Source organism: Meles meles, chromosome 12 (genome assembly GCF_922984935.1).
Source record: "Meles meles chromosome 12, mMelMel3.1 paternal haplotype, whole genome shotgun sequence".
In the NCBI taxonomy this organism is placed as follows: Eukaryota; Metazoa; Chordata; class Mammalia; order Carnivora; family Mustelidae; genus Meles; species Meles meles.
Genome location: NC_060077.1, coordinates 93938352 through 93952041, shown reverse-complemented (window position 1 = coordinate 93952041; position 13690 = coordinate 93938352).

The following is a 13690-nucleotide window of genomic DNA, read 5'->3' as shown; positions in this document are numbered from 1 at the left end:
GGACTCTGGGATCATGACCTGAGCCAAAGGCAGAGGCTTTAACCCACTGAGCCACCCTGGCACCCCATCTATTTATTTTTCTATTGTCTTTTGTTTTTCTGTGTGTGCAGTTTTCATTTCTTGTAATTCTGTTTTTGCCACGCTATTTGAAATAAGCTGTGGACATCACAACATATTACCCCTAACTACTTCAGCATAGCTCTCTTAAGAATACATGCCTTCCCTTACATATCCATGATATCATTACTATAGCTAAGAAAAATATCAGTAGTCTATATTAAAATACTCCCTAGTTGTCTCAAGTTTATTTCCCCAATCAAGATCCAAAAAGGACTCTTTTCTTTTCCCAACACTTTATTTATTTATTTGACAGAGAGAGAGAACAAACGGGGAACAGCAGAGGGAGAGGGAGAAGCAGACTCCCCCACGGCAGGAAGCCTCATTCGGGACTAGATCCCAGGACCTTGGGATCATGACCTAAGCCAAAGGCAGATGCTTTGCTGACTGAGCCACCGCTCCAGGACTCGTGTCTTCAGTTCTTACTCTGCCTCGTTTTATTTTTAACAGCTTTGATGAAATATAACTGATGTACAGCAAAGCACATATTACAGGGTGAAGTACGATAAATTTTGACACATGTATAAAATGTGAAGCCATCGATACAATCAAGGCATGAACATACCCTGTCACCCAAACACTTCCTTGTTTCCCTGTGCACCCATCCCCTCTCCCTGGTCCCCAACTCCCAGACACTGCTGATCTTTTTGTCACTATAGATTAGAGCGCATTTTCCAGAGCTTTATATAAATGCAATCATATGTACCCTTTTTGCCTAACTTCCTTCACTGTGAATAATTATGAGATTTACCCATGTTGTTGTAGTAATCAATAGTTCATTCCATTGTACTGCGGAGTATTTTTTTTAACTGAGATACAGTGTACATATGACATTCGTTTCAGGCGTGCAGCACAATTACATGTAACTGTGTATATTGCAAGATAATCCTGATGAGTCTAGTTAACATCGATCATCACACAGAGTTACCGGGTTTTATCCTTGTGGTGAAAGTTTGTAAGATCTACTCTCTTTGTGGCTTTCAAATACACGCTACAGTGTTATTAACTATGGTCACGTTCCTTTTTCAGGACTTAGTTATTTTATAAAAACACGGAATGCTTCACCAACTTGAGTGTCCTGCTTGCATGAACGCATGCTACTCTCTGTACCCTGATTTTATCAGACGTGCTGCGAAGCAAGCACTGAGTGGTATTTCATTTTGTGGACAGACCACTGTTTCTCTGCCCCCCTGCTGATGGACCCTTGGGTTGTTTCCAGTCTTCAGCTCTTTCAAACAGGACCCAGACTAGGGCGAAAGAACAAGGCAACCCGTGCTCACTCTCAGGTTCACACAAGTGTTCCACGTGCCTCACCTCGTGTGGGCCCTGATCATAGACAACACCGCTAGGAACGTGCATCAAGTCTGGACACGGACACGACATATGTCTTCGTTTTTTCCTGGGCAAATACCTAGGAGTGAAGTGGCAGGGTCAAAGGGTAGCTGCTCCTTTCACTTTTTTAGAAGCTGCTAAACTGCTTTCCAAAGTAGTTGTGACCGTCTGACCCTTGTACAAGCCACGTAGGGCATTCTGGTCCCTCCGCTTACTCCAGCACTCGGTATGGTTAGCCTTTTGGATTTCAGTCTTTCCGGTAGATGTGTCATGATATCTCACTGTGGCATTTGCCTTTCTCTAATGACTCATGAAATTGAGCGTCTTTTCCTCTGCTCATTTGCAATCTGTGGATTGTCCTTGGGGTACTGTCTGTTCAAATCTTTTGCCCATTTGTAACTGGATTGTTTGGCATCTCAGTGAGAGGCAGAGGTAGCTGATACCTCAAATGCAGTTTCTTGCAGGTATGGGTTCTGTAGTACTTCCTCCTAGTAGGTGGCTTGCCTTTTCATTTCCATAACATTGTCCTTTGAATGGCATGAGTTTTGGGGTTTATTAAAGTTCACATGATCAATTGTTTCATGCTTTTTTTGTCATTTCAAGGAAATTTTCCAAATCCAAAGTCATTAAGATTTTCTGTGTTTACTTTTGGAAGTCTTAGCTCTTAGATTTTGGTCTTTCTGCATTATGGATTTGGTCTGAGGTAAGAGTTGTTTCATTTTCTCAACACGATATCCAGTAGCTCCAACATGACTTGATAAAAAGGTGATTACGTCTCCATTGAAATGCCTGGTCAACATTGTTTAAAATTAATTGATCATGTATGTACAGGCCTATTTGGGAGTCTATTCTGTTCCACTTTTGTGTTTCTCTTACTGCCAATGCCACACACATTTCCTGAATTTTGAAATCAATCTCCAAAGAAAAAAAATTTTTTTAAAGGCAGCTGAGATTTTTTAATAGAATTGCTTCAAAAAAAAAAAAAAAAGAATTGCTTCGAATCCATAAATTGATTTGGGAGAAATTCACACCTTCACCATATGGAGTTACCTGGTCTGTGACCACAGTCTCTCTCCCAGTTCACTCAAGTCTCTTCTCTTGTGTCTCATGCTGTGTTTTGTCGCTTCCAGTGCTCAGGTCTTGCCCATCTTTTGTCAAATATGTCCTTCCAAGGTAGTTAGTATTTTTTATGTCACATTGAAGACACTACTTATCTAGTGTCAAATTGATAGCTCTACTTTTTAAAAATTGGTTGTTTATCCTGAAAACTTAAAAGTTATAGTAGATTTTTCTGTAGATTCCAAAAGTATTTTTTGAATAAATGATTATGATTTTTCAGAGTAAACTGTTTCACTTCTTTTCTAATGTGGAACTGGCTTTTTTCCTTTTTCTGGCTTTATTGCATTGGCTGTAACTTCTAATACTAGTTCTAATACTAATGCACAGACATAGTAACAGAAACTGTCTTTCCCTCCCTGATAGTAGAGGGAAGGGAATCTTCTTTACTTACTGACACTATGAACTCAGATATTAGCTACAAGTTTTCTGGGGTTGCCCTTTACCATATTGAGGACATTTCCTCCTTTTCCTAGAGTGAGAGTTTCTGTCATGAATGACTATTGCACTTGCTGACATTTTCTTACGAATTTTTGCATCTATGTTCATGATGGGTATCAGTTTGTAGTTCTTTTTGTTTTCTTATTCCTCTCTTTTTCTGGTCCTTGTATTGGGTCAATGCTAGTCTCATAGATTGAACTGTGAGGCATTCCTTTCTCTTGAATTTGATGGAAGAGATTAGCATTAGCACACTGTCCTTTCCAAGTCTTAACAATATTTGGCCTTTTTAATTTGTGTGTGTGTGTTTTTTAAGATTTTATTATTTATTGTGTGTGAGAGAGAGAGAGAGCACACAAACGGGGAGGGGCAGAGGGAGAAGCAGGCTCCCTGCTGAGCAGGGAACCCAGTGCAGGACTCAGTCCCAGGACCCGGGATCATGACCTGAGCCAAAGGCCAACGCTTAACCGACTGAGCCACCCAGGTGCCTCAATCTGTTTTTGTTCTGTTTCTCAGTTTCTAAAATAGGATTCAAGTTGAGGGTAATGAAGAAAACAAAAATGCTGGGCATTAATCATTGCGGCCAGGCACATTTATACGTTTAATCTCTTAGTTACCCCAGGACTAGAAGAGTGCATTATACTCCCATTTTACAAGTTTATCAAAAGAGGTTAAATAACTTGCCTAGTTATGGGCAGTCCTGGAGTTCAGATTGGAAAGCACGTCTCCCAGTCTCCAGAAACTGTATCCTCTTTCCTACACCAGACGAGCCAATTGAAGTGTCCATCTCCTAGTCTGAGAAACTAAAGGTCTGGGAGTACGAATTTAACTTCCCTCCACAGTCGCTTCATGCACAGGTTGTGTACTGAACTAGACCCTGAAGTCCACCTGCCATTGAAGCTGCCTGGAGTAGTTCCAGAAAGAAACTGACTTAGTTTGACACCAAAGAAAATGGAAATAACATGATAATTGAAACAACAGCACTATAATATTAAGATACAAGAAATAGATGAATTTGCTGAGTCCAAGCTGGAATTCGTAGTGATACCAGTCGGTTCCAACTCGTGACTCTCTCAGAAGCATGCAGGAGCCCAAGAAAATGGGCACAGTCCGCATGTGAGGACCAGCAGAACTGACTGGGGGGTGGAGGGGGAGATCTCCTCAGCGTATTTTAGAAAGCACAGTCAGCTGATGGGAAAGAAGGAGTGATGTTCATTCAAATAAGAAAGCAAATGATGTGTGAATGTCTTGAATAATAGGGAAAGAAGGAGGCTTAATGAGGACACAGGACATTCTCACTAGCGGTGATGGAGTGGAACGGGGAAAGGAAGTCTGCCATCAGGGACAGGCTGTAAAAACCACCAGAGGGCAGAACAGTTGTGCCGACAAGTTCCGCGCGGATCATGTAAGAGACGGCTTCGGTTTACGTGTCTACCTTGCGTGTGTCATCTGCCTTCTCAACCATCTGCTGGGTGCTCACTGCACGTCAGGCGCCATGGCTCCCTCTTCAAGGACACGTGAAGGACAAGCTCTTTCACTCCTGTGTCTGCCAAAGTAGTGAGCGGAAAAACAAGAGGACGCGAGGGGTTCGTGTACCAGAAAGTTAAGGTGGCATTGGAAAGAGAATGTGGATTTTAGTTTCTTGATGCCGAAGACGACTTGTTACAGAGGGACCGTGTCTGCTCTCCAACGCCATATGCACAGGTTCAGTCCTGAAATGCTACAGAACGGATAGGCAAAACACCGAAATTCCGCAGAAAATCCGCATATAGCCCTAATAATAGGGAGGATGGGTCACTTAAATTCAGTCTGGGGGCATTCTGATCTCTCAGTCTTCCCGGGTGGTACCTCTTTTTCCCCTTTCCGTGAACCCCTTGACCGTGTTATTACCTGATATGTGTCATCCAGCTTGTGGCCCCGAGGAAGCAGGGGCCCGGGGCTGGCGGACCTCTCTCGCTCGGGGCTGATGGTGAGAAACTGCAGAGCAGCCGAGCCGGTCCCTGCGATCTGCGCTACCGCAGCCCCGTCCCTGTGGCCCTCGGCCCTACGTCATCGTCTGTCCTTCACTCAGCTGCAAAAATACCTGTGTCGCACAAGTGACCGCCAGCCCGTGGATCCCCGGAGGAAGGTGGCCCCACAGCAGGCGCTCGGGCTGGAGAACCTTCCTCCCAGCCAGCGACCCTCACACAAGCCCACCCTCACCCGCCCGGTGGGAGGAGCAGATTCGCGTGATCTCTGGCTCCTCGCGCACACACAGCTCACAGGTGCTGCCCCCAGGCCACGCTGTGTGGCGGGCGCCCTGCGAAGCTTCCATACGTCCAGCACGTTTTCTCCCACAGAACCCTTGTGGTGGCTGGCAGTGAGCTTTTCGCTGCACATGCCAGGCTGTGCCACCCCAGGAAGACCATGTCACCCTTCTAGTCTCAAGTGGCAAAAGCTGAGCCCACAGCTCTTGGGAGTCCCTGCGTGGTTTTCATGCCCGTCATGCTCTGCACTTCAACCAGAAAACTTCGGACACTATTTCTTTGTAGGAAGAGCCCGTTGGGACAATGGATGACGGTCCCGAACTTGTACATCACCAGGGCTCCCCACCTGCCTGTGGGTCACAGCAGTGAGAGTCCCACTTGCTGTATTAAAAATGGACATGGACCACCAAGTTACCGGCAGCCCCGGCTTCATTTCCGCAGCTCGGTAATGCCTGCACCCCTCTCGGGAGGTCAAGTGCACAGAGGCAGCCACCCCAAAAGAGGGGACCACACCCTACCCCATTCCTGTAGAATCCTAAACACAGCCAGTCCACTGCCCAGGAAGGTGACCCGGGGGCCGAGTGATAAAGGAAAGGGGCATGTTCCAAAGCCCCACGACCGCTGACCCTTCCTGTCCCTCTCCTGGTCTCCACAAGGACCGCAACGCCCACCCACTGCTCACACTTGGGAAGTGCGGCTCCCTGTTACTGCTCCCTTCCCTGCAGAACTTGCCAGGGGCCTTCTCAAACCACTTTCTGCCGGTCTTCCCTTTGGTCCTCCAGAACTCCTTATGGCACTGAGGTCAGGCCCCCACGACTCTGCTGTCTCCCTCCGCTACCCTGCTCCCTGACCCCAGGTCGCTGGGCGGCCGGTGCCCTGCTCAGCTCACCCCCATCTCCCGCAGCTGCCCCTGGCCCTGGGCTGCTCCCCGCAGTCGGCTGGGGTCTCAGCCCGCACCCTTCTGCAACACGCTCTCCGCATCTTGAGCTGCTCGGGCTGTGCCCCGGCCCCTCCTGTGAGCGGAGCCCCTCCAGCACCTGCCTGGTCTTCCCACAGCCATGTGCTGGCATCACTTGGAAGCCATCTCACCCGGCCGGGACCAGCCTTCCTCCCGCCAAGCTCGCGTGTGGGTTAAGGATCTGGGCGCCCAGGACGTGGCTGGCCGCTTTCCCGTGCTGGTCCCTGCTGTCTCAGCGGTGCTGTCTGGGACATTCTGTGCAGCTCCGCACCACCTTCCGAGAACCTCTGCCCCTTCCCTTTCTCCAGCCCGGCTGCCAGAGCGTCCCCTGTGTCCTCTTTCCCTGCGCCATCCCGAGCTCCCAGAGGCGTTTCAAACACCCTCTCCGTTTCATCCGTTTCATCCGCCGGCCTGCCGGCCGCGTGAGCATTCCAAAATTCAAACCTGACCTCTTCACTCCTGAGCTAAACTGTTCTGAGGCGCTGCCAAGCCCTGCACTCTGGATTTTCGAATGTATCATGCAAGCTAGACCGCACGGAAGTGTGTAAATACCGCTCCCGATGTGGCACACCATCGCCGCACCTGCCCAGGCGGCCCAGGCGGGAGGCCCGTGTCCTCGGGGCCTCTCTGTGGCACAACTGCAGGGGACACGCCCCGGGGCAGAGCCATGTGCCCTCCCAGCTATGGGAGCACCCCTGCCCCTGCACCGGCTCCCTGACCCAGGCTCCCCCTCCGGGCAGTCGCCCCCCAGACGCGGAGCTCGGCAGGTGCTTCTCTCTCCGCCCCGAAGCTGTGAGCAGGGCTGTTCCTCCCACTTCGTGCAAGCGGTGGGACCCCGTACACTCAGGCGTCCGCTTCCTCGCCCCGCGTGGTGACGACGTGCACGTTGTCTTCACCTTCGCGGCCGCAGCCGCTCCACTCTGACTGTACTGCGATTTCCTTACTCTCTGATGCTGATGAGGTTTAGGCTCCTTCAAGCTTTTCTTTGCCGCCACAAGTATTGCTCCAAACGTCCCTCTGCCCGTGTCCCTGTGGATGTAAATGTTCTGGGCTGTCGGAGTGGAGTTCCTGCGGGCTAACGTGATTTTCTAACGTGAGCGCAAGCACCTACGTCCTCACCAGCGGTGTCCGAAGATCCCTGGTGCTCTCGGGCCTGCCCCTTGGGGTACTACCAGGCCTCTCGGTTTTCACTGACCTGTGAGGTTTGGAGTTTCTTCGTTTCTAGTGAGACCAAACCTCTCCTTTGCTTCTCCTCTTCAGTGATTTGCCTGTTTTTGTTTTTGCCTATTTTAAAAATTCAGTTTTATATATTTTCATCGATGTATTGTAACTTTGTGTATTTGGAATAATATTATTTTATTGATAAATACAGGTATTTTAGGAGACAGATACTAGTATTTTGTCAGGAAATCCGAGTTTTAATTTGATCATAATTTCACGTACCAGCCTTTTCCCCAACCCAGGGAGATCTCGGATGTTTCCATCATGACATTCACGATCCTTTCTTATTCACCTCAAGAGCCTTTCCTGGCTTCCCAAGGCTGCGCGTCCCCCTGCCATCTGTGTCCCCCGCAGTAGTGACACTCACGGCCCCCCGCGCTTCTATCAGACCCAGCTTCCCCCGACCCGGTCTGGATGAGGCGTCCTCCATCCCACAGCCAAACTCCTCCCCACCATCGCTTTGGTTATCTGAGGGGCTGCTTTTCCCAACCAGATTTTGGAAGTTTAATCCCTTTGTTCAGACAGGGGGATCTGTAGGAGGCACCAGGGCCCCCGGACTCAGGATCCACACGGGGAGGGGGGAGGGTGGGTGGTCTGGTGCAGAAGCACCCCCCTCGAGGCTGGGAGGCCAAGAGCCAAACCAGGTCTCAGGAGGAGCGTGGTGGGGAGTCTGGAGGCCTGTGGCTCTTCGCCCAGCTGGGGGCCAGGGTGTGGGCGGGAATCCATCCCGGGGAGCAGCAGGGAAAACCCACCTGGACAGCGGGGTGAGGCCCGGGGCTGCAGGTGGGGAAGGGGCCCAGGGGAGTTAAGAGCTCCCAGGTGGGACTGTGCACCCTTCGCTGTGTGGGTGGATCCCAGGCCCGCTGCTCCCAGCCAGAGCAGCCTCACGAGGTCACCCAGCACGCCGTGCGTCACCGCGGCTCTCCCCCGTGCCAGGACCCCACGAGGTGCAGAAGGGCTGCTCTGGGCAAAGGTCAGTCAGTGCCCCCTCCTGCGGGCCCTGCCCTCCCCCGGGTGGGCGGGGGAGACACTGCTCATCCCAAAGAACAGGCTGGGCTCCACCTTCCTGTCACTAGATGCAGGGAGGACAGTTCACACACAGAAATGGGAAAAGGGAGACAGCAACAGAATTGAGAAAATGAGGAAGAAATGGGGGAGAGGGAGGGAGGGAGGAAGAGGGGTGGAGGGAAGAGGAAGGAGGGAGCGGGGCGGGAGCGCCACCTGGTGGCAGGTCGCGCCACCAGCACGTCCTCTGCAGCGAGGCCCACAGGAGCTGGTCATGGGGCAGGTGTGACCTCGGGCGCTAGGACCTTGCCTGCTAGGACCTTGCCAGGCGTCCCTGGCTCCTGTAACAGCAGTAACCTCTGCTTCCGGAACAGCAGCGCGGAGCGGGCTCTCAGTGGACAGACTCTGCAGCTTTAGCTTTCCCGAGAGTGGAGCAGCGGGTGCAGAGTTCATGCAGTCCGGTCTCTCCTGTTAATGCCTCTTGCTTCTGTTGGTCCATTTGTTACGAGGACCGAACCAATACTGACACATTATCGATACTGACACGTCAGTGATCAGTAAATCGCGTGCCCCGTGTGCATGCAGGAGGTGGACTCCTGGTTCTGTGGGTCTTGACGTGTGCCTGTCATGTATCCACCGCTACGGTACAGGGAAGGCTTGCAGAGCCCCCAGATTTCTCTGAGCGTCGCCCACCCCCTCCTCCCTCCCCCACTCTTGAACCCGGGCAGTGACCGATCGAGGTCTCCATGGCTCTGATTCTCCCAAGATGTCAGGGAGCAGGACACACCCGGCTCCCGCCATTTCTGGCCGGCTGCTCTCACCTCGCGACGCCCTCTCCGGGTCCCTCCGTGAGTTCTCAGGGCTTGGCGGCTCATTTCTTACGAGGACTGAATAACATCCCCTGGTCTGGAAGGACCCCGGTTTATTTACCTGTCACCTGCGAAGGACGGCTCGGTCACTTCCAGGTTGGGCAATAATGCAGAAACCTGCTATAAACCTCTGTGTGCGGGTGTTTTTGTGGACATCGTCTTCAGTCCCTGTGGGTAAATAGCAAGGGGCAGGACTGCTGGGTGGTGTGGTGAGTGTTTAGCTTTTGTAAAAATCCCAGAGAGCTGTCTTGGGGCAGGGAGTGCGAGTTCCCATGGGCCGCCCCCCTCCTCCGGCACGGAGCGTGCTATCCTCAGCGTGCGCACAACCGCAGAGGTCTGGCCCTCTGGTGGGTCTGTAGTGGTGTCTCAGCACGGTTTCTAGTTCGCATCTCCCTGCTGACAGATGGTGGAGAGCGTCTTCCCATCGGCTTGTTTCCCATTTGTGTGTCCGTGGGGAGATGCTCGTTCAGGTCTTTGCCCATTTTTGTAATTGAGTTGTTTGCTTGTGGCTGAAATTTAACTTTGTGTGTTTTGGGTACCAGTGCTTTATCAACTATGTGTTTTGCTATATATGTTAATACAAATGAAATAAATGCACAGATGTGTAAATGAAACGTGTTTGTTGGGCTGCCGCTTAAAATCACCTCCTGCACCGTCTGTGGCGTGCGCCCAGCATTTTGGGAAACATCACTTAAATTTTCGGGTTGAGGGGAAAGAGCCAGTACCAAAAAGAGCAACGCATTTCCATGCTCATATAATTAAAGCAAGTAACTGTAGAAGCGCCACGGAAACTCACGTCTCGCGGACGTGATTAGACATCGCTGTTTTAGAACTGGTGGACTGCTGGGACCCACCGTGCTTAGGCTTAACACACACCAACATCCGTGCAACACCACGTGCCTGGGGAACTCACTTACATGATCATTTACATTCTATTTATTTCAAAAATTTCTGGAGAGCTGCTTCAGCCTATTCAGGTTGCTGTATGTAACAAAGTACCCCAGTCTGGGTGCCCCACACACAACAGAAACTGGTCTCACGCCGTCTGGAGGCTGTTCGTCCAAGATCAAGGGGACTACGTGGCCAGGTTCTGGGAAGGGCCCTCCTCTGAACTGCGAAGACTGTCTTCCCACCACTCCTCACCGGTGGAAGGGGCCTCTTTTCAGAGCAGTCCTGAGGGCTCCACCTTCACACCCTAATCACTCCCAGAGGCCCAGCTCCTACTGCCATCACCCTGGCCGGGGGTGGGGGCGGTCAACAGATAAACTGGGGGCGGGGAACAGCACTGACATTCCCTCCCTAACCACAGCTAACCGTGACCACGGCTCTTAGCGGTAAGTCCTGCCATGTTAGCCGCGCTGCCTATGCACAGGTGAGTTTTAACTTCAGTTGACGAGCAGCGAACACCATGGAACTTCTAGTGTGTGCCAGACCTTCCGGGAGATACTGGGAACGGAGACAGCGCAGAGACAGAAGCATCCTTGGGACAGGAGGCCAGAGCTCTCATGGCCGTTCATCATTTACTTGCGCGTTAAGTTTCTTAACTCCCCTGAGGCTCAGCTGATAGATCAAATGAAGCAACGGCTCGGGTTCTCTCTAGCTCTGACACCTTTTTTTTTTAAGATTTTATTTATTTATTTGACAGAGAGAGAGATCACAAGCAGGCAGAGCGGCAGGCAGAGAGGGGGAGAAGCAGGCTCCCAACTGAGCAGAGAGCCCGATGCGGGGCTCGATCCCAGGACCCAGCAATCACGACTTGAGCTGAAGGCAGAGACTTAGCGACTTCGCCAGCCAGGCGCCCCAAGCTCGGACACTTTCATGACTCCGTGGCTTCTGGACCTTACCTGGAAGACACAGGAAACGCTGCATAGGGGAGGCTGCGGGCGTAGCCGGCAGGGTCTGAGGTGCGGCGCAGGAGGAAGGAAGCACGGTTGGGGCTGGAGCTCCTGATGTGACCCACCTCACTGGGCGACTCCCTGCGGACCACGATGTGGCGCTGGCCTCCATGCTCCACAATAGAAAAAAGACACGCAAAACCCAGTGGGAGACCTGCCATAGAAACTTCAGTCTCCAATGGGACAACTGCCATCAGGCTGGGACAGTCAGCGTCGCAAGTCCAAGCTTCGTCCAAAAGCCCAGCCTGGGGAGCCGGACCCACCCCGCTCAGGCCCTGGGAGGCCGAGGGCCGAAGACTCACCCTTGCCCTGTCTCCTGTCTGGGGAACTAGGAGAGTCTTCCCAGAGGCTGCTGTGAGCTGTCCACGGTGGACACAGTATTTATGGCCACGTGACAGCCTCCAGGTGAGGCGGCCATTGTTACGCCCTCCTGGGCTCCCGCTGCCGCCTGCTCCGCTCTCCACGCGACCTGCCCCATCCACCGCTGACCGTGTCTCTGGAGGCAAAAGGAGAACGCCAAAAAGTCTGGTGCGACGTGCTAGCTCATAGTTGTAGAAACTCCAAACAAGACCTGGAAAAGAAAATGCCGGAATTGGTTTCCCTCCGTCCCCGAAGCACAGAATTCCTTCTCTCACGCCCTCATCATCTGTATGATGAGCATTTTGGGAGGCAGGTGTCTTAGCCTGGTTCAGCTAAGTGCAGAGTCTGCAACACAGGCTCTGTGTAGGTACCAGGTCTGGCGGCGGGACTGGATGGGACGCGAGTCGGGAAGGAAGCCCCGGGCCACGTATTCTGCAGTTGGGGCCACCATGCCCGGATGGGGGACCTTCTGAAATTCATCCCAGAACCACCTGCCCGCCTGATGGAAAGAAAGTCCAAGGGGCCATTTCTACCCTAATATTTCTGGGTGATTTTTAACCAAGTAAAGCTTGGCATGAGCTATACCTTGACACAGACCCAGCATGTTCTCCCTCTGTTGACGACGGGCATCTGAAACGCCACTTTGACCCCAGAAATAAAAATAAAGTCCCCCAACAACAACAGAATGGGGCCCCAGGCATCCGACAGCCGTTGGCCTAGCGTCCAGGCTTCTCCCTCTCCCAGGGTGACATTACTTCCCGGCACCCAGCGATCTCACCAAGGAGAAGGAGCTGGACAGGCAGCCCGACGGCATGAGTGCAGAGAGAGGAGACAAGTCTGCCGGGAAGGGCAGCCCTCGGGACCCTGCCAGGGGGAGCACAACGCTTCCGGGGCTGCTGAGGCTGCTCCGAGCGCAGGAAGCAGCCTCTGCCGATGCCGACCCAGGGTTCGGGTCACCGGTTTAACCGTGTACATGGGCTCAGCCGCTCACTAGCTGTGCACGAGTGTGGGCAAGCTCCACGGCCACTCGGAGACTCTATTTCTTCAGCTGGAGACCGCGGGCTCATAGCTGACCCGTGCAGTCAAGAGAGCGCCTCGGACCATCTACGGAAGCGCTCACATCGCCTGCCACGTAGGACGCAGACCGTGTGCTCCGTCTCACGGAGCAGCATCTGCCCGGCACACTCCGGTTCGAGACCATGCTCAAAGCCCACGTGTCCCTGAGTCACCAGTGGGCAGCGACCCGGCACGCCCGAGGACCCCCTCGCACCTCCCCGCAGCACTAAGCCGACGTCACGTGGAGGCACGTGACAGGAATTTGTGTGAATAAGGTGACGCTGAGGTCTGTTTATGCTGCTTTGGAAAACAGTGTTTGGACGGGTTGTCGCCAAGTCTGGCTGGTGTGTTTGGCTCGTGTTGAACTTGGGGTCCCTGGAGGTCATCATCTCCACGAGCAGTTGTCCTGGGCAGCTAAATTTGAGAGACACACCACCGGTCCTCCGGAGAGAAATGCCACATGCTAAAGGGCTGCGGGCAGAGAGGCACAAGCAGGCGCAGTGACCACGAGCCCGCAGTTACGAGTCACGGCCGCGGATGCTCCGCAGGCTGGGAACCGAGACTTGTTCCGGCTGCTTGTTCACGAGCACGTCTGGGTGGCACTGCCCCGAGGCAGCGACAAGGCGTCCTTCCCTCTCGCTTCGTGGTTCGGGCAGACAACTCTTCCACAAAGATGCTCGCAAACATCGGGGGAAATAAACTCTTTCTAATCCGAGATGCCGACACTTTGCAGAATGAGGGCCTACCACAGCCGGAATATGCCGTGTCACTCACGTTCGGGGGGGTGGGAGCTGAGTTCTCTGCCCTTTCATCGCCTGATGGCTTGCGTAGCCACGGTCAGGACACCGAAGACTTCCGTGACAGCCTTTTTTAAATTTCAGTGTTTTATTTAAGTTCTAGTCCTATCACCCTGGGAGGAAGCAGGGAAGTGAGGACGGCCAGCCCCTTCCGTGGCCTGCCTGTCATCTAATAATTGGGTTCTATGTTTTTTTAAGATTTTATTTATTTTTGAGAGAGAGAGAAAGCACGAGCAGGCGGGGGTGGGGTAGAGGAGAAACCCTCCTCATTGAGCAGGGA